Consider the following 26295-nt stretch of genomic DNA (forward strand, 5'->3'; position numbering starts at 1 on the left):
TACTATTAAAAACAAACAAAACAGAAAATAACACAAGTGTTGGTGAGGATCTAGAGAAGCTGGAACCCTTCTGTTGGTGCACTGTTGGTAGGGCTGTAAAATGGTCCAACCACTAGGGAAAACAGTATGGAGGTACCTCAAAAAATTAAAAATAGAAATACCATTTGCAGGACTTCTCTGGAGATACAGTGGTTAAGACTCTGCACATCCACTGCCAGGGTCACAGGTCAATCCCTGGTCAGGGAACCAAGATCCCACATGATGTGCAGTACAGCACCCGAAAATTTAAAAATTAAAAGAAAAAAATAAATAAGTAAAAAAGAATTTAAAAAGAAATACCATTTGATCCAACAATTCCAATCTGAGTATATATCCAAAAGAATTGAAAGCAAGGTCTCAAAAGAGATACTGGATACCTACCTTCACAACGCACTATTCATAATTGCCACCAGTGAAAAGAACCCTAATGTCCCCTGAGAGATGAATGGATAAAGAAAATGTGGCATATACATACAATGAAATATTAGCCTTAAAAAGGAAGGAAAACATGTCACAGTCCACAAAATAGATGAATCCGGAGAAGGCAATGGCACCCCACTCCAGTACTCTTGCCTGGAAAATCCTATGGATGCAGGAGCCTGGTAGGCTGCAGTCCATGGGGTCGATACAGTAGGACACGACTGAGAGACTTCACTTTCACTTCTCACTTTCATGCATTGGAGAAGGAAATGGCAACCCACTCCAGTGTTCTTGCCTGGAGAATCCCAGGGACGGGGGAGCCTGGTGGGCTGCTGTCTATGGGGTCGCACAGAGTCGGACATGACTGAAGTGACTTAGCAACAACAGCAAGGATTATAGGAAGTGAATAAGCACTCATAAATAGACAAACACTGTATGATTCTTCTTATATGAGGTATCTAAAGTAGTCAAATTCATAGTAACATGAAGTAGAATCACGGTTACCAGGTGCCAAGGTGAGGCAGAAAAGGGAGTTGTTTAATGGGTATAGCATTTCAGATCTGCAAGATGAAAAAGTCCTGGAGATATGTTCTATAATAATGTGAATATGATTAACTCTACTGAATTACACACTTAAAAATGGTTAAGCTGGTAAATTTCTAAAGTTTTTTTTTTTAATCATGATTTTAAAAAATATATGGACCTGGAATTGTTTTTAGTAGGGTATATTTCTTTAATCACTAATTCAATTTCTTTTATGGTTAAAGACTATAAAGATTTTTAATTTCTTATCAAATCAGTAAGTTTTTCATAGTTGTTTTCAAAATGTGCTTTCCCTATGGAAGCTACCTTTACACAGCTCATTAAATTGTTTTATCTTTACTTCTTTGCAGTTACCAGATGAGTCCTATATTACAAAGTATCAAGTACTCATTTGAAGCCACAATCTATTACATACTGACTTGATCTAAAAATGAGACAGACTGCAACGGTGACTACTTTGCAGAAATTTACAGACAGCAATTATCAGTTCAGTTCAGTTGCTCAGTCGTGTCCGACTCTTTGCGACCCCATGAATCGCAGCACGCCAGGCCTCCCTGTCCATCACCAACTCCCGGAGTTCACTCACTCACGTTCACTGAGTCAGTGATGCCATCCAACCATCTCATCCTCTGTTGTCCCCTTCTCCTCCTGCCCCCAATCCCTCCCAGCATCAGAGTCTTTTCCAATGAGTCAACTCTTCACATGAGGTGGCCAAAGTACTGGAGTTTCAGCTTTAGCATCATTCCTTCCAAAGAAATCCCAGGGCTGATCTCCTTCAGAATGGACTGCTTGGACAGCAATTATAGGCATCTCCAAATATAAAACCTGATAAACAATAAATCCACACAGAACAACTCCTACTGTGAGTAATGTGAGATCATACTTACTAAATCCTTTCTGATGTGTTCTTGAAGATTCCTTAATGTAAAATATTCTATATTTAAATGTTTCTTCCACTAAAACAATAGAAGGAAAGTGTCAAGACTGGAGGAAAGGAAATTTAAACCTACTTCAAGGTTTACGGTGGAGAAGGCAATGGCACCCCACTCCAGTACTCTTGCCTGGAAAATCCCATGGATGGAGGAGCCTGGTGGGCTACCGTCCATGGGGTCGCTAACAGTCGGACACCACTGAGCGACTTCACCTTCACTTTTCACTTTCACGCATTGGAGAAGGAAATGGCAACCCACTCCGGTGTTCTTACCTGGAGAATCCCAGGGACCGGGGAGCCTGGTGGGCTACCGTCTATGGGGTCGCACAGAGTCGGACACGACTGAAGCGACTTAGCAGCAGCAGCAGCAGCAATAGCAAGGTTTATGGAATTTTAAACCTTAAAAAGCCCTTATTTTTCACCATTTCAATTCAGCATGAAAAAAACTAATTTTCGGTGGCCTTTTCATTGTTGTTTTAAATGAAGTGTTTTCTATTAACCAACGTAAAATAATACCCGGATAAAAATTACTGTGTAAGGAGAAAAATAACCTAAGATTAATATGTAGATAAATAGACTGATTCATATTTATATTTTAAACCTGTCCTAGAAGGCCTACTAAGGAGTTCTGACAGGAAGGAAATTTCTTCCATTCCTTCTAAAGCAGTCTTGAACGCAATACACTTAAGATCTGGAAATTATGTTGAGTCCTTACGACATCTATAGATAGTCTTGGTCTTTTCACTAAAAATAAGCAAAAATAATTTTTTTTTTTAATCTCAGCAAAAGGCCCCAGAAACATGATATGCCGCTGCTGCTGCTGAGTCGCTTCAGTCGTGTCCGACTCTGTGCGACCCCACAGACGGCAGCCCACCAGGCTCCCCCGTCCCTGGGATTCTCCAGGCAAGAACACTGGAGTGGGTTGCCATTTCCTTCTCCAATGCGTGAAAGTGAAAAGTGAAAGTGAAGTCGCTCAGTTGTGTCTGACTCTTAGCGACCCCATGGACTGAAGCCTACCAGGCTCCTCCGTCCATGGGATTTTCCAGGCAAGAGTACTGGAGTGGGTTGCCATTGCCTTCTCCAGAAACATGGTATACAAGACTATTATAGAGAACCTTTTCTTAATGTGGAAAATGTAAATCAAAGAAACTCCCCCAGCTGCCCAAAAAAAGACTATCCTACCTATCCTTCATGGGCTTCCCAGGTGGCTCAGTGGTAAAGAATCTGCCTGCCAATGTAGGAGACATGGGTTCAGTCCCTGGGTTGGGAAGATCCCCTGAAGAAGGAAATGGCAACTCACTCCAAGAATACTTGCCTAGGAAACCTCGTGAACAGAGGAATCTGGTGGGCTACAGCCCATGGGATCACAAAAGAGTCAGACACAATTTAGCAACTAGAACAACAACAACCTATCCTTCATAGTCTAAGTTCAAATATCATCTCCAAAGTCCTTCATCCACCCATGATCTCCCTCTTCTCTTGAACTTCTAAAAGCACTTGTTGGGATCATATTTTGATAGTTGTCTATTGCTTATATTATTACTCTCCTGAGTCTGTTTTCTTAACTGAGAAATGAAAATTCGAGCAATATGTGAGGAAAATATTAAATAAGACGATTTAAATAAAATAATGCCTGACACAGTAACTACTCAATAAGTACTGTAATAGTTATTACTCTGCCATTCACCAATTTATAACTCTGAACAGTCACCTTTGCTAAATCTCATTTTCTGCCCAGGCACCCCAAGCCTCTTGCTTTCAGGGAAGCAGTTTGAGACTGGTGCTCCCTCTCACAGCTGCACACCTTGGTGTCTCAGCGTTTGGCTTGCTGAGTATTGAGCAAACCAAACGTGGCTTGGTAACAGTTCCTCTCAAACCCAAACAGTTAAAAAACCCACTCAGCGGGTGCTAAAATTTAAAAAAAAAAAAAATCTCATTTTCTTCACCTGTAAAGCAGAGATAATAATCCCTGTCGAATGACTGTCTATGTGTTAACAGGGGCAACCAAGACTCTTGGCTTTGAGAAGTTCTTTCATCATTATGCCTAAAACAACCCCTAGAGTACTACAGTTGATCATTACTAAATCTTTGTACAACCTATAGCACTTTTATTACTTTAATACTATAAAATAAGCACTTTATAAACATAAATTTTAATAACTGTAAGAGTTTTTATATGAATGTGTCATAATTCACTCAACTTATGTCCTCAGTGTTGAGCATCAACCACTTTCTTACCAATATCTCTACCCAGCTCCTTGCTGTTTCTTCTACCACACCAGCTCAGTACATCTCTTCAACCACAGAAAGTCATCCAACCATCTGCTTCCTCTGTTCCCATACCACAACTGCTGAGTGCTGCTAAAAAAAATTACAACGAGCTGGGAATCTGTGCCACTGCAAATCTGTAAGTCTCTAACCTTCACTGACATTCACTATCTTATTAGTAAATCATTTATATGCCTCTGATCAGTGGCCCTTCCCATTCCACACAGTGATCACTCTATACACCTCTTCTATTACAACTGCCTTCTACCAGAGAAAAAGAAGTCTGATTTCACCCAATTTTCCAACCTACACTGTTCTTCAAACTCATCTTCTTTCAAGTGTTAGACAAAGGTTGGGTTAACAACCTGCAAACACATTACTCTCCTGTTCCATCAAATCACACCCTCCCATATATTCAATCTTATCTCTGCTTTATCACCTTCACCAAAACATCACGTGTTCAACTCTTCTGCTTTTATGATTTTTAAAATATTTACTTATTTATTTGGCTGTGCCAGGTCTTACCTATGGCATGCAAGATCTTTAGTTGGGGGCACCTAGTTTCCTGATCAGGGATCAAACTTAGGTCCCCTGCATTGGAAGCACAGAGTCTTAGCCATTGGACCACCAGGCAAGTCCCAGATTCCTCTGTCTTAAAAAAAAAAAAAAAATATATATATATATATATGTTTCTCAGATCTATGTCCCTCTCTTTTGCTACCTCTCACTTTTCCCTCACAGCAAATGTTCTAAGAGTGGTCTATATTTGTAGTCTCTACACTCTCACCTCTCATCCACTCTTCAACATACTGTAATATGATTTCCAACCCATTCACTAAAGATATGTCTTGTTAAACTCTTCTCAATAACAAAATCCAACAGAAACTTTTTTATCTTCATGTCACAAACTCACCTTAGGCTTTACATGCTAAGTCATTTTTTTCTTCCTAAAAATTTCCCCAGTGATCCATCTTCTTTTCCTACCTTTCCTGCTGCTTTGAGTCTTTAATCTGATCATACTGCTTTAGCATACTATGTTTCAGGAGTTCTATACTACCTATAAGATAAAGTCCAAATTCTTTGGTTTGAAATATAAGGGCCTTCAAAATCTGGCCCTGCTTACTTTTCTAAGCTCATTTTCCTATGACTTTTCCACAAGCACCTTTCACCCTAGCCACACCTAAATACCCACAGCTCATCCAACACGCTCTCACGCCTCTGTACATAGGGTTCCCTGTACCATAGGGAACGCCCATTCCTCTGTTTCTCCTTCTCTTTCTTCCTCTCTCCCGCTTCTCTCCCTTCCCTCTCTCTCCCTCACCCTTTCTCTCCCTCTGTCTCCTCTCTTTCCCTCTCCTTTCCATTTCCCACCACACTGTCCTACCCAGCTATTTTTAAGACCCAGGTCTTACACAATTTTATCAATGAAACTTTCCCTTATACTTTTAGACCTAGGTAAGCACTACCTCCTCTTTGATTCCACAGAGCTCTGCTGAACCTTTTAACATAAAGCTTATTCGTTACAGTGCAGCTGTTGACCTGTCTTTGCACTGAAACTGGAACTCCTTGAGGACACCCCTTTTCTCATTTATCTCTGTGTCTCCAGTGCTGAGTCTCCACTGATACAAGGCATTCAATAAATATTTGTTGAATGAACGCATGAGATGGTCAGCATTTAGGCTAACCATGAAGAAAAAGGGAAGATTCAAGAATAATTATGCTGAAAGAACAGCAATAGACTTTTCTTAAGGCAGAAAAAGAAGAAAAGGTCAGTCTGGTAGAACCAAGCACACACTACAGTTAGACAGCTTCTAACAAGTAAGATGTGCAGCTGCCTCTGGCAAAACCTCCAGCACAAGCCCCTTACCTTAACCTTGCTAACACTTCCCTACCATTGTGTCACAAAAGCACTGAATTGCAAGAAGAGTACCTGCTATATGCCAGATACTAAGCATCAGTTTGTTTTATGTGTATATATGTGTGTGTGTATTTATATTATATTTTATAATTCTTATAAAAATCTTTGTGAATTAAGTACTACTACTCCTGACAGACTTTATTTTCTTGGGCTCCAAAATCACTGCAGATGGTGACTGCAAGCCACGAAATTAAAAGACGCCTGCTCCTTGGAAGAAAAGCTATGACAAACCTAGACAGCATATTAAAAAGCAGAGATATTACTTTGCCAACAAAGATCCATACAGTCAAACTTATGGTTTTTCCAGTGGTCATGTATGGATGTGAGAGTTGAATCATAAAGAAGGCTGAACACTGAAGAATTGATGCTTTTGAGCTGTGGTGTTGGAGAAGACTCTTGAGAGTCTCTTGGACTGCAGGAAGATCAAACCAGTCAATCCTAAAGGAAATCAATCCTGAATATTCATTAGAAGGACTGATGCTGAAGCTCCAACACTTTGGTCACCTGATACAAAGAGCCGACTCATTAAAGACCCTGACGCTGGGAAAGATTGAAGGCAGGAGGAGAAGGGGACGACAGAGAACAAGATGGCTAGATGGCATCACCAGCTCAATGGACATGAGTTTGAGCAAGCTCCAGGAGATGGTGAAGGACAGGGAAACCTGGCGTGCTGCAGACCATGGGGTCACAGAGAGTGGGACATAACTGAGCGACTGAACAACAACAATTCCCATTTCATAGATGAAGACTGTTCAATGTATTTCAGTTGTTAAGCACACAAAATTCAAACCAGCCTTCTAAAAAAGCACAATCCTCTCTCTCAAGCCATCAACTACATGAAATATGACTTAAAAGTTTCTAGTGATCTTTCATATCATGTTTAAGGCTACCTTTAAGCTGTCCCTCTATGGCTGCTGCTGCTGCTGCTGCTAAGTTGCTTCAGTCGTGTCCGACTCTGTGCGACCCCATATACGGCAGCCCACCAGGCTCCAACGTCGCTGGGATTCTCCAGGCAAGAACACTGGAGTGGGTTGCCATTTCCTTCTCCAATGCATGAAAGTGAAAAGTGAAACTGAAGTCGCTCAGTCTTGTCTGACCCTCAGCGACCCCACGGACTGTAGCCTACCAGGCTCCTCCATGCATGGGATTTTCCAGGCAAGAGTACTGGAGTGGGCAGATGCAGAATATTCAAAATTAAGATAAGACATTCACCAAGCTTCTTCTCTGTTAATAAGGGTTCTCTCTATCTGTACTTATAATTCCTCCTTCATCAAACCCTAAGAAACAGGGATTAGTGAACTTTTTATTCTCAACTTTCAAGTCTACAGTAGATAGAATAAGGGCCCTCTGAGAATGTCCCTACAACCTGTGAATATGTTACATTACATGCCAAAAGGGACTTTTTGTAGATGTGATTAAGTCAAGAATATTGAGATCGGAAGATCATCTTGGATTATCCAAGTGTGCTAGAGAAATCACAAAGGTGTTCATAAGAGGAAGGCAAGAATATCAGAGTTAGAGAAGGTGATATGACAACAGAAGCAGAGGTCAGAGAGAGAGAGAGTTTTGAAGATGCAATGCTACTGACTTTGAAACAGAATAAGGGACCAGGAGCCAAGAACACAGACATCTTCCAGAAAGTGGGAAAAGAAGAAAATGAACTCTTCTCCAGTGCTTCCAAAAGGAATATACCCTGCCAACACCTTGATTTTAGAATTGTGACCTCCAGAACTGCAAGATAACAATGTTTTAAGCCACAAACTTTAAGGTAACTGGTTATGGTAGCAATAGGAAACTAATACAGAGTTTCTACATAAGAGTAAGAGCCAGCTTCAAGGTTATCTTTCTGAAGATTAATTTTTTTAACTTAACTGTAGTATCTACTTGTAAATCTTTTCTCTTTTTAAATATACTTTTAGGGACTTCCCAAATGGCTCAGAAAGAATCTGCCTGCCAACACAGAAGACACAGGTTCAATCCCTGGTCTGGGAAGATCCCACATGATGTGGAACAACTAAGCTTGTGCGCAACAACTATTGAGCCTGTGCTCTAGAGGCCAGGAGCCACAACTACTGAAGTCCAAGTGCCCTAGAGCCTGTGCTTCACAAGAGCAGCCACGGGAACCACAACTATAGAGCCGCCCCCGCTCACCACAGGCAGAGAAAAGCCCTTGCAGCAGCAAAGACCCAGCAGAGCCAAAAATGAGTAAATAAAATTAAATGTACTTTTAACATTGTTTTTGATATATAATAACAAATCTACGACAAAATTATCCACAATCCTATTATTACTCTTTTCATTTGATCATATTCTAGTTCTTTTCCTTCACTGTATTTCATTTTTACATATTGGTAGCAATAGCAAGAAATGGATATTATAGCCTACACTTTAATAATATTCCATGAGTTGTTTTTTTTCATTTTGCTTAATTTTTCTTCCTGCGATCCTTCTACCCCTCTCCTTTCCAACCTCACATAAGCTTCCTTCGTTGCTCCTGCAACATTGCAAAAATACTCCTAGCTCAAGGTCTTTGTATGTTATTGCTGTTCATTCGACCTGTAATACCCTTCATTCAACTACCCCCGCAGCTCACTCCATTTCCTTTAGGTCTCTGCCCAAAATGGCACCTTAAAATATTTGCATACATGTAATAAACAAGAACTGAGATTCATGTTTATAATCCTTACAAACCTAAGAAAAACTAAACAATCCCATAGAAAAATGGGCAAAAGACATGAAAAGGTATTTTATAAGAGGATAAACAAATGGCTATAAAAGATTATAAACCTTATTAAGAATAAGGAAAATGTAAATTGATCTAAACCACAAGGAGAGATTTCTCTGGTGGTCCAGTGGTTAGGAAATCACCTTCCAATGCTTATGGATCCCACATGCTGTGGGGCAACTAAGTCCACGGGCCACAACTATTTAGCCTGTGCTCTAGAACCTGGGACTGAGTTCCTGAGGCTGTGAGCCACAACTACTGAGAAGCCTGCACGCCACAACAGCTGGTGCCACCGAAAATAAATAAATAAATAAATATTTTTTTAAATAAAAGAACTACAATGAGATACCACTACACACTTATGAGATTTACAAAAGTTTAAGGGTCTGACAATACCAAGGGTTACTGTAGATGTAGAATAACACATACTGTTACAGAAAGCAATAATTTGGCATTCTCTACATATATTCTATAAACCAGAATTCTGAATCCAAGAAAAACAAGGAAGTAATTGTATTACAAGTCAAGCCAACAGAAATTTAATGTATGGCTCAGGAACCTCAAAACAGGGGCTCGGTATCAACCTAGAGGTGTGGGATGGGGAGGGAAATGGGAGGGAGGTTCAAAAGAGAGGGGATAATATGATCTGGTAAGACAGAGTGTCTGATGAACTATGGACGGAAGTTCGTGACATTGTAGAGGAGACAGGGATCAAGACCGTCCCCATGGAAAAGATATGCAAAAAAGCAAAATGGCTGTCTGAGGAGGCCTTACAAACAGCTATGAAAAGGAGAGACGCGAAAAGCAAAGGAGAAAAGGAAAGATATAAGCATCTGAATGCAGAGTTCCAAAGAATAACAAGGAGAGATAAGAAAGCCTTTCTCAGCAATCAATGCAAAGAAATAGAGGAAAACAACCGAATAGGAAAGACTAGAGATCTCTTCAAGAAAATCAGAGATACCAAGGGAACATTTCATGAAAAGAAGGGCACAATACCTAATAGAAGCAGAAGATATTAAGAAGAGGTGGCAAGAATACACAGAAGAAGTGTACAAAAAAGATCTTCACAACCCAGATAATCACGATGGTGTGATCACTCACCTAGAGCCAGACATCCTGGAATGTGAAGTCAAGTGAGCCTTAGAAAGCATCATTACGAACAGAGCTAGTGGAGGTGATGGAATTCCAGTTGAGCTCTTTCAAATCCTGAAAGATGATGCTGTGAAAGTGCTGCACTCAATATGCCAGCAAATCTGGAAAACTCAGCAGTGGCCACAGGACTGGAAAAGGTCAGTTTTCATTCCAGTTCCAAAGAAAGGCAATGCCAAAGAATGCTCCAACTATCGCACAATTGCACTCATCTCACACGCTAGTAAAGTAATGCTCAAAATTCTCCAAGCCAGGCTTCAGCAATACATGAACCGTGAACTTCCAGATGTTCAAGCTGATTTAGAAAAGGGAGAGGAACCAGAGATCAAATTGCCAACATCCACTGGATCATCGAAAAAGCAAGAGAGTTGCAGAAAAACATCTATTTCTGCTTTATTGACAATGCCAAAACCTTTGACTGTGTGGATCACAATAAACTGTGGAAAATTCTGAAAGAGATGGGAATACCAGACCACCTGACCTGCCTCTTGAGAAACCTATATGCAGGTCAGGAAGCAACAGTTAGAACTTGACATGGAACAACAGACTGGTTCCAAATAGGAAAAGGAGTACGTCAAGGCTGTATATTGTCACCCTGCTTATTTAACTTATATGCAGAGTACATCATGAGAAATGTTGGGCTGGATGAAGCACAAGCTGGAATCGAGATTGCCGGGAGAAATATCAATAACCTCAGATATGCAGATGACACCACCCTTATGGCAGAAAGTGAAGAGGAACTCAAAAGCCTCTTGATGAAAGTGAAAGAGAGTAAAAAAGATGGCTTAAAGCTCAACATTCAGAAAATGAAGATCATGGCATCTGGTCCCATCACTTCATGGGAAACAGATGGGGAAACAGTGGAAACAGTGTCAGACTTTATTTTGGGGGGCTCCAAAATCACTGCAGATGGTGACTGCAGTCAAGAAATTAAAAGACGCTTACTCCTTGGAAGGAAAGTTATGACCAACCTAGATAGCATACTCAGAAGCAGAGACATTACTTTGCCAACAAAGGTCCATCTAGTCAAGGCTATGGTTTTTCCAGTGGTCATGTATGGATGTGAGAGTTGGAATGTGAAGAAAGCTGAGCACTGAAGAATTGATGCTTTTGAACTGTGGTGTTGGAGAAGACTCTTGAGAGTCCCTTGGACTGCAAGGAGATCCAACCAGTCCATCCTAAAGGAAATCAGTCCTGGGTATTCACTGGAAGGACTGATGCTGAAGCTGAAGTTCCAATACTTTGGCCACCTGATGAGAAGAACTGACTCACTGGAAAAGACCCTGATGCTGGGAGGGATTGGGCACAGGAGAAGAAGGGGATGACAGAGGATGAGATGGCTGGATGGCATCACCGACTTGATGGACATGAATTTGGGTAAACTCTGGGAGTTGGTGATATTCAGGGAGGCCTGCGTGCTGGTATTCATGGGGTTGTAAAGAGTCGGACATGACTGAGCGACTGAACTGAACTGATGGCTGATTCATGTTAAAGTTTGACAGAGAACAACAAAATTCTGTAAAGCAATTATCTTTCAACAACAACAACAAAAAAGTCAAGCCAGTGGTTACCTCTGGTAGGGAGAAGAGAAGGGGTATATAATTGGAAAGGGGTATGCTTTTGGCTTCTGGGAAGTTATCGTCAACATCTTTATCTAAGTGATGGTTACAAAGTTGCTCACTATCTGAAGTCAGTAATCTGTACATTTATGTTTTATATACTTACACATTTTATATAGTTATTCAAAGACATACCTTTTCATGTCTTTTGCCCATTTTTATATGGGATTGTGTATTTTACTTCACAATATAAAAAGTTAAATCACTGTACCAGTGAGGCCTTCTTTTGACTACCCAAAATAAAACAGTAATTCTTCCTCTGATTTCTATCTCCCTAAGTCAGTAGCCATTTTGTTTTGTTTCTCTTTCTCATTTTTTTTGGCTACCCTGAGCTGTCTGTGGGATTTTGTTCCCTGACCAGGGACTGAACCCAGGCCCTCTGCAGTGAGAGTGCAGAGTCCTAAACACTGGACCGCCAGGAAATTTCTGAGCCAGTAGACTTTTTTTTTCTACAGCCAGTAGATTTTTTTCTTCTTTTTCTTATTTCTTTGTTTTCACCTAACATAACCTATGTATTTACTTAATTTACTGTTATATTTCCTCCTGCATAAAGCAAGGAGTTCATTTTGTTCATTGCTATACTCCCAGCCATTAGAAGAGTACCTAGGAAAAAATACACCTTTACACTGGGTTGCCATTCCATTCTCCAGGGGATCTTCCCAACCCAGGGATCGAATCTGGGTCTCCTGCATTACAGGCAGATTCTTTAACATCTGACCCACTAGGGTGAGGCCCATTTTTCACACATGCTCCTAGCCATTAGAAAAGTACCTAGAATAAAATACACCTTTATACTTTTATCCATACGATCCAAGCCTAACCTTCATCTTTATTTATTTTAAATAAATTAATTTTTGGCTGTTCTGGGTCTTCATTGCTACACGGGTTTTCTTTAGTTGCGGCGAACTGGGGCTACTCTTTGTGGCAGCACATGAACTTCTCATGGAGATGGTTTATATTGGGGAGCATGGGCTCTAGGGCTCTTGGGCTTCTGTAGTTGCAGCACCCAGGTTTAACTGCTCCATGGCATGTGAGATCTTCCTAGTTCAGGGGTCAAACCCACGTCCCCTGATGTCCTTCCTCTTTAAATTGGGTCTCTTAGTTTATGGTACCACCATCTCCCAAGCCAGAAAACTAAGTCTTTGATTTTTCTCAAGATAGTCTCTAAGTCCCATTATTCTACTTCTTAAACAACTCTTCCTCTTCATTCTCTCTGCTACTATCTTCCCTTAGGCTTTTTTTGGGGGTTCGGGGTGGGAAGAGGAATTGTCACGTAATTTCCACTTATTTGTTTTTAAATAATTAGAAGATAAAACAGAAGTATAATCTCTGGTTATAAATCTAACATGGGTATAGATGTAGAACTATATGGGTTGGTAGTTAAGATTAGCTATCTGCATGAGTCCACATGAACTGTTGTGCACAGGTCTCCCCACCTCCATGCTGTTCTTTTCTCCCCTCCTTTACCTTAGGCTTTCATAACATCTTTCATCTGTACTGAAATAGCCTCCTAGAGAGTTTACCTTCTTCAATCTGGCTTTCCTCCAATCTATTTTTCACTTTGCAGCCAATATATTCTTTTCCCTACTTGAAACCAATCAGTCAGTAGCTCCCCAACTGCCCATAGGAAAAAGGTCCAACCTCTAAGTATAGCATTCAGGGCCTTTCATGAATTGGCCCTCACCTATATCTCCAGATGCATTTACCACCACTTCCCACCTCATACTTGTTTCAGCAAAACTGAATTAGTTACAGTTCCCAAAATGAATCAAGTTGTGTCCATTCATCCAGGCTGTTACCTCTCTACTACCTGACCAGTAAATCACTCCCTCTTCTGTTTATACTTTTTTATTACTACACTTAAAATATTCATTTAACCAATATTTACTGAACACCTCTATGTACCAGAGACAGGGCTATGTATGGGAGACCCAGCAGTTAATTATAGCCTTAGCCCTTATCCTGAGGAAATTTATAATCTCATGAGGACTAAAGACACTCAACAATTAATAATAAGTGTGGTTAAAGATTATAAAGTGGGTAATACAGTATATAATGGAAATGTATGTTAGCTGATAGCCATGAGAAATGGAGGAAGTAATAAAGAGAAGTCTGCATGCATTTGTTTACAGGTGGGTATTCCTTAATTACAGTCTGAGCTCCTTAAGGATAAGGATTATGTCATCTTTATATCACTAGCTAGGACAGTAAATAGTAATGTATAGTAATGTGCATTGTATACTACAAAGATCACTGACCTATTAACTCCCAGACTAATCCCTTTGGCCAGGTGAATGCAGTGTTCTTATTGACCAGACCTGGGTCATGTACCCACCCTTAAAGCCAATGGATGAGATCAATTCTACATAAGCCACACTGACTGCAAATGGGGGCGGATGGTTCCAAAACAAACATCAGGAAGCTTGTTACCCAAATAAGAGGGAAAGTTAGTTGGACAGGCAAAAACAGCAAGCAGTCCTCTCTTTAGCGGACACTGTAATTATCTCAAAATATACCTTGTTCCTTCCCCACACTGGTAAGGAGTTTATATGGGACTGACCCCTTCCCCAGCTCCAGGAGTAGGCCTTGATTCCATACAGCAGTGGTTCTCAAAGTGTGGTGTGCAGACCCATCAAAGCAGTAAACTTGTTACAAATTTTTAGAACCCAATCCCAAACCTAGTGAATCAAAAACTCTGGGGGTAAGGCCTAGCATTCTGTTTTTGTTTTTGTTTTTTTAAAGTCCTCCAGGTGGTTCTGATGCACTCTCAAGTTTAGGAGACAGAGAAAACTACAATTAGTAATTCAAGGAATCCCGATTTTAAGACAGTGATCCTTTGGGACACAGGACAGTCTAATTAGTGACAAACTCAGGATCTTTGTGTTATATTTGTGGGAAGCATCCTCCCTACCCACCACCCCACTCCAAGAACTGAGGAAACATGCAATCCCACGAGCCAAAGGCAGTCATCTTATACTACAAGAGAAGCCAGCCTGAGAAAAAAGTTGATATAGGGAAAAGCCAAAGCAAATGCAGAAAAACTGGGCCAAAGTCTGACAGTTTTGATCAAACTTAGCCAGGGGCCCTCATTACCTTTTTTAAACTGAAGTATAGTTGATTTACAATGTTGTGCTAATTTCTGCTGAGCAGCAAAGTGGCTCAGTTATACACATCTATACATTCTTCTTCTATATACTTTTCCATGGGGTTTATCCCAGGAGATTGGATATAGTTCCCTGTGCTATCCAGTAGGATCTTGTTTACTCCCTCGCTCCCTTTGAACTTTTCAATTACACAAACCCATAAATTCTCTTTGTTTAAACCAACTTGAGTTGGACTTTTTGCTACTGAATCTGAAAAGTATTCTGATAATAGTTACAACAAGTTATACGTCTATGCCTACACATCTTATCTACATGGGGAGAATGTACTAGGAAATAGTGTTCATTCAACTGTCTAGCCTCTCTCTAAATTAGGCTTGGCAAATTTAGCAAATAAAAATACAAGACACCCAGTTAAATTTGAATTTCAGATAAATAATGAATAACTTTTTAGTATAAATATGTCCCAAATATTTCATGGGGACATACTGCATATATTTTATCTGGCAATGCTACCCTAAATGCCCACTGTTGATACCTAGGAATCAAAAGAGAGGCCCAGGCCAATTTCAGTCAGACAGCAGTGATAACGGCTCTCCCACAGTTCAGGAACAAGAGTAAACTCCAAGTACTGAACTCCGTCCTACTACAGGTTTGAATCACCTGTCTTAAACTTCTTCCTAAAAGTCAAACACGTCAAACCCTCTGGCAGGTAAGTGTGACAAAATCAAATATGTTCCTATATGAGTATTCATAGCTTCTTTTCTTTACTGGCCCTTATTATACAGATCACAGTAAGGAAACAGGCAAAGGAGAGAGCTGAAAGGGAAACCGGTACTCCTGGAAGAGAAACTAATAAGTTTGAGAAAGGCAGGAAAGAAGCAAAAACAATGACTGTTCAAGTTGCTATAGACTGTTCAAGTTGCTCTCCAGGGGTCACAAACTAGAAGCAGACAGGAATACAACTGGAAATCAAAACAATCTGAATCCAGCACCCCTAAACACTGAGCAACATTTCAGCAAAGTCTGTGCTCAAGCACCTAATCATTCCACTAATACGTAAACACACAAATGTATTTTCATTATTCTAAAACACCAACAACTTTAGCACATAAAGTAAAATGATACATATGTGGCATATGTATCCTTCTCTTTAATTTCTCCTCCCCTTCATAGCCCACCACAGAAACTTAGAATTTCAAGATAATTTCCTTTTCAAAGTTACTTTTGAAAGTAAATTATAATATAGTCTAGATTTATTCAGTAATGTTTATCAAAGCAACTCATGAGTAAGCCTTCATCAAATAACTAAGGCCACATATTATGCTGCTTTGCACTCATGTCAGAGATTAGAAATCATAACACTTCAAAGATAGAAAAATCCATCCAAAAATATATACATTGACATCATTTTAAAAGCTAAATCTTTAATTACTAAAGCATACCTAAAGCTAAAAAATAGAAAATAAGTCAGTTTAGAAATGACAAGTTATATAACTAGTCATAATATTCAGAATCCAACTACTTTTTACAATCTCCACAGCATCCACCCTTGTCCAAGCCACCACCATCCCTCAGCCTGTTTACTGCCGTAGCCTCCTAACAGTTTATCCATTTCCATCAGCAGCCAGCATTGTCCTTTTAAGCCAGGAATCATAACATATCCTTCTTCAACACACTTGGATGGCTTCTCATCACAGTCAAGTTTTTTTCTTTATTAAAGCATATTTGATATACAATATTATATAAGTTACAGATGTACAGAAGAGTGAGTCACAACTTTTAAAGGTTACGCTCCATTTATATTTCTCAGTCAAGTTTTAAAAGCCCAAGTTCTTACAATGTCCTATACAGTCTTCCCCACCATCCACATCATTACTTGTCTTTTAAATCTGACTATATGATAGTTTCCCCTCACTCCACTTCAGCCACACCGGCCTCCTACCTGATCCCTGACTGCCTGACACACATGCTCCTGTGTGTCATCCGGTATTCCCTCTGCCAGGCATACTGGCATATATATCTTACCTCCCATATATCTACCTGACTAGCACCCTCACTTCCTTCACATCAGGCCCTTCCTGTCCTAGTATCTAAAATGGTTTCCGGCGGGAATCCACGGTGGTCCAGTGGTTAGAACTCCACTCTTCCATGCAAGAGAGCATGAATTTGATCCCTGATGGGGGAACTAAGATCCTACATGCTGCATGGCCTGAATGAATGAGTAAACAAATATATAATATTGAAAACAGCAGCTCCCTCACCCAGCACTCATATTTTTGTTCTCTGCTTTTTCTTCATAACATTTATCACCATCACTATGTATTCCACTTATGATTTTGTTTATTCTTTGTTCTCTCCCCTCCCTTAAAAATGTATACTCCATGAATAAAGGGAGTTTTGCTGTTCTGTTGAATGCTATACCTGCCTGGCAATCAAATATTTGCTGAAAAACATGAATTAATTAATAGACATGAACAAAAACATTTTTGGATGCTTAATATGGTCTGGGCATCATGTTAGCTGCTTTACAGTTGTTAATTCACTGGACTCTCAAAACAATCTTATTGAAGTAGGGACAACCATCATTGCCGTTTTTAGGCAAGGAAACCAAAACACAGAAAACATAAGTAAATTGCCCAATGATATATGCTAGGAAGCGGCAGAAGCCAACATGAACTCTGGTAATCTGATTCCAGAACCCTCTCTCTTCACAGCCCCACTATATTGCCTATGAATTTCTAACTAGTTAATACAATCTAATTAAAAGATATGATCTATGAGTTACTTTAAGTGTCCTAATTTTTAAGGTCAGTCATTCAAATCATAAATCAAGTCTTAGGCTTAATTTACCAAACTTAATTTACTAAACTTTGAAATATGGAATTTATAATTTTATAAATGCTTTCTCACACTCATTTATCAGATGTACTAATTTACTCTATTCCAACACCTACAAGCCTCAAATAAGGAAACTGTCAACCAGAGATGTTAGCTTCCTCATCTTCTGGAAAGCAACTGTTAAGACAGGAAATGGTCTGTCATATTTAACTCTCAATACTATGTAACCCTGTGAATTCCAATTTATAAAATGAAAATGGGTTTCATAATACATCACTGTACTAACTAGATTTTAGTTTTGAAAAAGAAAAAAAATTAACTCGCTAATTATCTTTATTTCCAAATACAGAGACAAGAACTTTGAAAAGAGCTATGGTTCTCCAAATTACTTTTCAGAGTGGCCACTGTTGTTTGCCAACCTAGAATTCATCCCCTCCTCTTCCTTCCTAACAGAATCCTTCCCCTGATAATGCCTCAGAGGAAGTCAACACCACTCCAGATTCCACAAACACGGTTATTTCGATAGTAATCACTATTGAACCACTCATGACTGGTTCAGGAATAGACATATGACCCAATTCTGGCCAAAAAGCTGTGAAAGAAGCCTGCTAGAGGCTTTTAGAGAAAGTTTCCTCTCTCTGAATACAGTGGCACAGAAAGAGACCTCTTCCTTCTTTCAGAAGTTGTGTGTATAGAGACAGTAGCCAGTTCCAGGGAGGGCAGCAGAACTGGGCAAGGCAAAGAATATGGGTTTTTACTGACATTGTTGAATTTCTGTAATCAACCAACGCTGAAGCTTATTACATGAGAAGATAAAGTTTCTTATTTCTTAAGCCATGTTGAAATGAGGTTCTGCTGCTTACAGATGAAAATATACTAATTATATACTCTTTTATGAAACATATCCCAGGACGACCAGGACAAATTTCAGGAAAAGAAGTCTGTAGTTCATTTTACAAATCCTTGTTAGAAGTTCAATGTGAATTATACCATACTGAATGACTCTACTGTACAGTTAGAAAGCTAAGAAGGATACATGTGAAAGAATGAACTCTAAAGCAGTATTCCTCTAACACAATCATTTTGATATGGCCTTCTCCAAAATAATTTATATACAAATTTTAAATTTTGACTCATGATTTATATTTGCCTAAGTTTAAAAAAGAAAAGAAACTAGGGAATTCCCTGGTCCAGTGGTTAGGACTCAGCACTTTCACTTCTGTGGCCTGGGTTCAATCCCTGGTCAGGGAACTGAGTAACATCTGCAAGCCGCCTGGTACAGCCAAAAAGAAAGAAAGAAACTACAACAATAACTACCTAAGACCATATAGCCTGGACTTGTTGCCCTATACCCTTACACACAGGTAGACAACTAAACTGGTCCACAAACAGAACATCAGACAGGAAATCGAAGGCAGGATAATGGTGGATGGTATGACATCATAGTGTTGACTTTGGCTTTGTGTTGGCTCATAGTCACAGGGCACAGGGCAGTTTTTACACTGACATGGGACATACAAAATGGAATGATCTAGCAGGCTAGACCTAGTCTACTTCCCCTTTTATTAAAAAAATAAGATAACCCTCTCACTTCATATGAACTTACAAATAATGCACAAGGAGCCAAAAAAAATACCATGGGCGAACAATTTGAAAATTGATCTTATAAGGCTCTACGGTTGACCTTACCTTGTTATCCCAAGTCAACTTCTACACAATCTAAATTTAATTGGTATAGTAACACACTAAACAACTACATTTAACCCAAACTTTCAGAAACTTACTATTCACTTTTACTACTTCAAAATTTCAAATACGACTTTTATGCAAAACCATAAAATTTTGCTGATAACACTATGTATTGCATTTTTTCATTATTCCTTTTGTTACAATAAATTATCTTTAGAACTTTAAAGATCACATGTTGATAATAAATAATACCAACATTTTGAAATGAGTCACAAAATAAAACTTGTTGGGTCCACAGGCCTAAGATTTAACAAAATATTTAGACACTGGGTGTTTAAGCTTATCTTGTTGGGGAAATAAATTACATTTGTGAAATAATTAATGCCATAACAGAACGTGATTTTGTGTCAAAATAAGAGACCAGCCCTAGATCATTAAAGGGGTTCAGTGCTGGAATTTTTAGAGGAAGAAAAGGAGGAAGAAGGACTTACAAAGGATCCGGATTTAAAGATGGGGTAGGATGAGCATAATCTAACATAAGCAGCAGCATAAGCAAAAGGCTGGAGATGGAAATAAGCAAGGTATAGTGAAGTGATAAGCAAGGAATTGGGCAAGAAAAAAAATGAGAATAGAAGATTAGTAATTAAGATGGAAATGTAAATTGGTACCATATTACTAAAGATTACATATGTCAAGTTTAAGAGTATGGCCTCTGCTTAAAATAAATGGAGAGTTGCTAATAATTTCTAAATAGAGCCATAAAACAATGAAAATAACATTTCAGTAGGATTAATCTGGCTGATGAATTCAGGATGAATTTATAGGGGAGGGGAAAAAGAAATTAGAAACAAAGAACCAGTTAGGAGGTACCAGTTAAGAACCTGGGCATTGGTTAGGCAGACAGACTTGCTCTGCTACTTGCTGACAACTGAATAAGTTAGTAAACACATTTGTGTCAGTTTCCCGTCTGTAAAGTGGGATAATAATCGTGCCTATTTTATAAAGTTGTTGTGTGGCTAAACGAAATAATACATATGAAAGCATTTAACATAGTGCCAGGTCTACAATAACTACTCAACAAATGCTGGCAACTATTACCTTATTACAAATAATTTCAAATGTGAGGTGATGAGGAACAAAGGCAATAGAAACTAAAAAGAAAGGATGATTTGAGTGATATTTCCATAGACTCATGAGAGTCTAGAAAAGACCCTAGGGAGTTCTTCCAAAAACAAAATGGCTCCAGTTTAAATGTCAAGGATGAAGAAAAGCATGCAGCAAGATATCTCAAAAGGTTTTGACTACAAGCGTATGCAAAGAGATAGAGTTAACTGAATACTAGCAATATGCCAGGATATAAGCTACAATGAATTGAGTATATTACATGTGCCAAAGGGCTTCCCAGGTGGCTCAGTGGTAAAGAATCTACCTGCCAATGCAGGAGCTTCAGGAGATGTGGGTTCAATCCCTGGGTCAGGAAGATTCCCTGGAGGAGGAAATGGCAATCCACTCCAGTATTCTTGCCTAGAACTCATGGACAAAGGAGCCTAGCTGGCCATAGTCCATGGGGTCACAAAGTGTCAGACACAACTGAGCAGGCACACATGCAGCACACAACACATGCCAAACACTGTACAAGATATTGATATAGTACTTCTAATCTCCAGAACAACTGCGAACGGTATGTATTAATTCAATTCTACAGAAGAGAAAATGGATGCTCACAGCAAACTAAGAAGCAAAGCTAGGTTTGGGACCCATACCATCTGTTTCCAAAGCCTGTGTTCTTTCTACTACATTCAGGCTGCATCCTCCTTTAATATCAATAAAAATTATATCACATAGACATATTTGTCATTATTTTTCTATATACTTTGTTAAACATGGTGACCATAAAGATGTCCAATATTTTCTACATTCTAAGAAAAATACAAAGCATGAAAAAACAATGAGAATAAACCTTAAAAGCATTATCAAGTGAAGACTTACCATACTTCTAATGAAACATACTTAGATATACTATAAACTATAATATATTAAAATGAAAGCAATGACTAATCTTTTTCGATAAGAAGATGCAGAAAAAGTTGGCATGGCTTTTTTACATCATTTGATTATATAAACATTCCTTCCTTATTACAATATTATTAAAAAGTGACAACTAGCTCATAAAAGAAATATCTTACGATACACAGAGAAGCATTTTATATAAGATGAATCCATCAAATGTTCAGAGTTATAAAGAAAAATTCAACCACAGAAGCAGGATGCCCAGTTTGCTAACGGTAAGGACCACATGGCAGCAGGTGACCTATTTCTCCAGTGTGTTTCTCAGCAGACATTTTCTTCAACCACAGGCCCAATATGTTAGTTCTCCACCAGAATGTTACTTAATCTAAAATTTTACCAGGATGAAAATACCAAGTATGCCAAAAAAAGTAAGTTTCCTAAAACAACCTTTTCATCTGGCTCCAAAAATACTTTACTAGGTTGGCCATCAAACTATGCAGTCAAGTAACTACTAAACCAGTATTTCTCAGAGTGTAATCCAGAGACCACTGAGGGTCAAACCACTGGGCCCCCCTTTCAGAGGGCCCAAGAGGGTCCAATTTTCACACTATTTTCAGAGTGTTACTAAGACATTATTTGCCTTCTCTACTCTTTCTTTCACAACTGTGTAGTGGAGTTTTCCAGAGGCTATGACCTGTGATATCTCAAAAGACTGAATGCAAGAGCAGACATGGGAATTTATATGCCTTCTATTAAGCCATACATTAAAGATTAAAAGGCCTGACATTAAAAGTTATTTGCAAAAAACATAAAATGATGCCACTCTTCTCACTTTTTTTGTTTGTTTTGGGGGAAACACAGCTATTTTCTCATTTTAAAGTTATGTTAACATGTAATGCTTTATTATTTCTAAATGAATTAAATACTTTTTAACTTCTCAGTTTTATTCTAATATATAGCAAACTTCAATAGAAACAACCCACCTAAACAGAAACTCTTTGGGATCCTCAATAATTTTAAGAGTTTAAGGGGTTGTTGTTGTTTAATCACTAAGTCGTGTCCAACTCTTTGCAACCCCACGGACTGTAGCCCTCCAGGCTCCTCTGTCCATGGGATTTCCCAGGCAAAAACACTGGAGTGGGTTGCCATTTCCTTCTTCAGGGGATCTTCCCGACCCAGGGATCAAACCCGGGTCTCATGCATTAGCAGGTGGATTCTTTACCACCGAGTCACCCAGGAAGCCTATTAAAGGGGTACTGAGATTTAAAAAAATGAGAATCACTTTTCCAGACCTTCCTATATTTATGTTTTGCCAAACAATTAAATTTTTTTAATTTTCTATTATCACTGAAGAGATTGCTGCTGCCCTACAGATTCAGAAATTTGTTCTTAATAAGAAAAAATAAGAACAAAAAAGTCTATAATCTTAAAAAGAATTGTATGTTAGTCTAAAAAAGAAATGATTTATTACATCTTCTCAAAATAAACACAATAACAATGTCAAAACTGAAGTGCACTCTACCTATAAGCTTTGGGGATGAGTTTATGATCAGTTGCATATTGGTAATCTTCCAATAGCTCTTATCCCCAAAACAGGGCTCTCTGGGGCTTCCCTGGTGGTCCACTGATTAAGAATATGCCTTGCAATGCAGGGGTCAACCAGTTCAATTCCTGGTCCGGGAGGATCCCACATGCTGCTAGCAACTAAGCCCAAGCCCCCAAGTGCCATGATATCAAAACTACTGAAGCCCCACATGCCTAGAAGAGCAACAAGAGAAGCCACTGCAATGAGAAGCCAGAGCACCACAACAAAGAGTAGCCTCCACTTGCCGCAACTAGAGAAAGCCTGCACACAGCAACGAAGACCCATCACAGCCAAAAAATAAATAAATAAATCTAAAAAAAAAAAAAAAACAGGGCTCTTGGAAAGGACAGCAACTGTTCTGTTATGGAATAATCCTGATTTACAAATCACAAGAGGACTAACCAAGATGCTTATAAGCAATTCTCTGTACCGTAATCTTAACATTTCTGATATTAAAATGTTTTATACTCCATCTAAACAGTTTGGTATTTCCCAGTATTTCTGGGAAACATATAAAGATTAAGACATCAAAGTTTCATTTGGATCCAACCCTTACATTGTCAGTAAATTATAATAGATGTAGCAATCCAGCCAGTTATTAGAATCTTCAGGATACATGGTAATGGTAGTTTTTGAAAATACAGGCTGAAAGAAAGACCTTTGAAAACTAGTTTTTGAGGCTGCTGACAGCAATAACAGACAAAAATTTCATATTTACACTTCAGACTAAAATAAAAATGAAAGTCATATTTTTAAAACTGTAATATTAATATTACAGTTAAGGACCCTAAGTCAATAACTGTGTAATTTGAAAGTTACTTAAACAGAGGCTACTGCAATAGCCAAGAAATGAAGTGACTAAAGACCTTAAGTAGAAAAGCAGGTAAAGGCTAGAAAAAAACAACACTCCTTAGGCATTCGTTAATTCAACACATATTTATTAAATTGTCTACTACTTGCAAGACCTTGACAAGCTAAGAAGCTCATAAACTGGTGGGAAGATAATTCCAAAGGGGGAAGTATACATAAATAAATGCAGAAGCTACTCTAGGCAGAATGGAAAAAGTTCTATCTGAGAAGTGCTAGAAGAGGGAGGGAAAGAAAGGAAGGATGTCTCCAAACAGTAGGGATCAGGGAACACACATTCTGGCAAAGAAGTCATCTAACCAGGACCCTTTATCTAACCAGGACCCTTAACATGTATGAGATTTCAACCCAAGGTGAAAGGCACCCAGAAGAGGGAAAAGCACACAGTCAAGGAACAGCAAGTATGAAACAGCTTCCACAGAACTTGTGATGGACTCTAGGAGAAAAGACTGGAAAATTAGGTTGGAAGCAAAAATAAAGGGACTTATCTGATAGGATAAGCAAGATGTGGCTTTTTTCAGTAGGCAAAGGAAAAGCACTGGAAGGTTTTTAAGTCATTGGAAGGTTTACCATTGGAAGATAAATCATTAAATGATACTTTAAGAACACTGTGGACTGGACAGAGTAGAAACGGGGAGAACAGTTAGTGCACTATCACACCAGTCCAGGAGCTTGATCTAGGATCCTATGATAGGAACTAGGAAAAGGATGGATACGAGACATGCTGCAACCTCTTCACTAAAAATTTACTTAAACATCTCAAAACTTAATTTATCACACAAAATAAGGTTGTTCACATTATTTACACTAAAAACTATTCACTTCATAGGCAATATTTTAGCATACTCAAGTATGTTTCCTTTTCAAAAAGCTGTTAGAAATAACTAATTGTATTCTATTAATACATTAAGCCTACAAATGGGTAATGAACAGTATATGCATACTTCTAATATTCTGACTAGAATCTCAGTATGCAAAATTTCATTTAAGAATAAACATTCTAAACTCAAAAGTTTATTTCCATGGAATACACAAAGTTTGGATCAGAATTTTCTAAACAACCTTTTAAGACCCACAGCACTGTATAATGAAAACAGCTGACTTTTCTTAAAATCATTTTTGGACAACTCAACTCAACTCAGTCTATATTTCTACTAGGCCCATGTTTTTCAAATATTAGTGCCTTCTTCATTTTCTCCCCTCCTCCCCACTCACCTCTCCGCCCAACAAATTCCCTTTGTATGTCTGCAAGGCCAGATATTAAATGAACATAGTATGATTCTAAGGCAGTCTGAATATATGATTCTCACACTAACAGATATGTAGAATTATTAACCTTACTTTTTACAGGAAAGGAACTGATGATGTACTAAATTTCCATTTATGTGAATGACAAATGCATCTAATAGAAATGATGCTTTACCATTAAGGGGAAACAAAGAGGGAAATACACACAATAGATGGGTGGCAAATCTTACAAACTTTGTAAAATACCAAAAAAAGCTGTATCTGGATCGCAGTCACAATTATAAAAGCAAATAAAGAAGGCTCCAAAATGAAGGGAAAAGAAAAAAATTCTAAGTGATCATTGAGAGTGAAAAAGGTTGATTCAATATTAGTACTGGCTCTTAATATAACATCATTTAACACTCTATCACTCGATGACTAATTGAAAAAAAAACACAAAGAGGAGAATTCACTGTTCACAAGGACACAGGAAATAATTTCTACATACATCCTGTAAGACAGTTATACTTCATTACACTTTCATGGGCTCAGATCTTTTCAAAGGTTTCCAAAAACATACAGTCTTATGATAACTGAGATTCCCCAATGACACAATTTATTCTGTAGGCTTGGCTATAACACATTTTTAAAAGACATAACGAAATCATCCTCAACAAAAATAGGCACAAAGGCCCTCTACTTATTCAAAATCATTACATAAAGCACAGTCTATAATTGCAAACAGGATTTGAAAATCTGACAGCTTATAATCAGGACATAGACTTAAAAGAAAAAAAATTACCCAACTTTTCCATTTTCCTTCCTTTCCTTTTCCTACCATATACACAAAATGTCTGTAAGGATCTCAGACAAAGCTCTAAAGTAAAAATAGAGTCTATGTATACTTTACATTATGGGGACTCAAACCTATCACATGTATGTACACATCACATATATTCACACAAAAAAGGTTCTTCCTCTTTTTATGCTAAGAACCGAAGTTACATTAAATACTATCCCATAAATTAAGTTAAATCACCCTAAATTAAAGAGTAATAAAACAGTGCACACATATCTCTCTGAGCGACTATATTCTGAAAAGAAAAACCTCAGACTAAGGCCATGACTGAATAAAAAAGCCCAGCCCCTGAAAATCACTAACCGGCATTCGGTTTCCACGAGAGAAAAGGGGGTCTTTAAAACGAATAATCACATAGGCAAGCCCAGTTTCAGAAGTTAACGATGGTAAAACACAGCGAGCCAAACGTACGAAATGACAAGCTTTAAAGAATTCCCCTAAAGGGAAAGACTGACTTTAAGACTGGGATATAAAGCATCCTTTGCAGGTAGAATCTTTAATTGA

General features: G+C 38.6%; 1 protein-coding gene across 2 annotated transcripts in view; it reads right to left on the minus strand.

Moving 5' to 3' along the window:
- PIK3R3 (phosphoinositide-3-kinase regulatory subunit 3) overlaps positions 1 to 26295 on the minus strand; it is a 107190-nt gene that overhangs the window by 78444 nt on the left and 2451 nt on the right. The gene's annotated exons all lie outside the window — the stretch shown is intronic.

This window comes from Bos grunniens, chromosome 3, assembly GCF_055505025.1.
Source record: "Bos grunniens cultivar Pamir isolate PY7600 chromosome 3, Bosgru_T2T1.0, whole genome shotgun sequence".
NCBI lineage: Eukaryota > Metazoa > Chordata > Mammalia > Artiodactyla > Bovidae > Bos > Bos grunniens.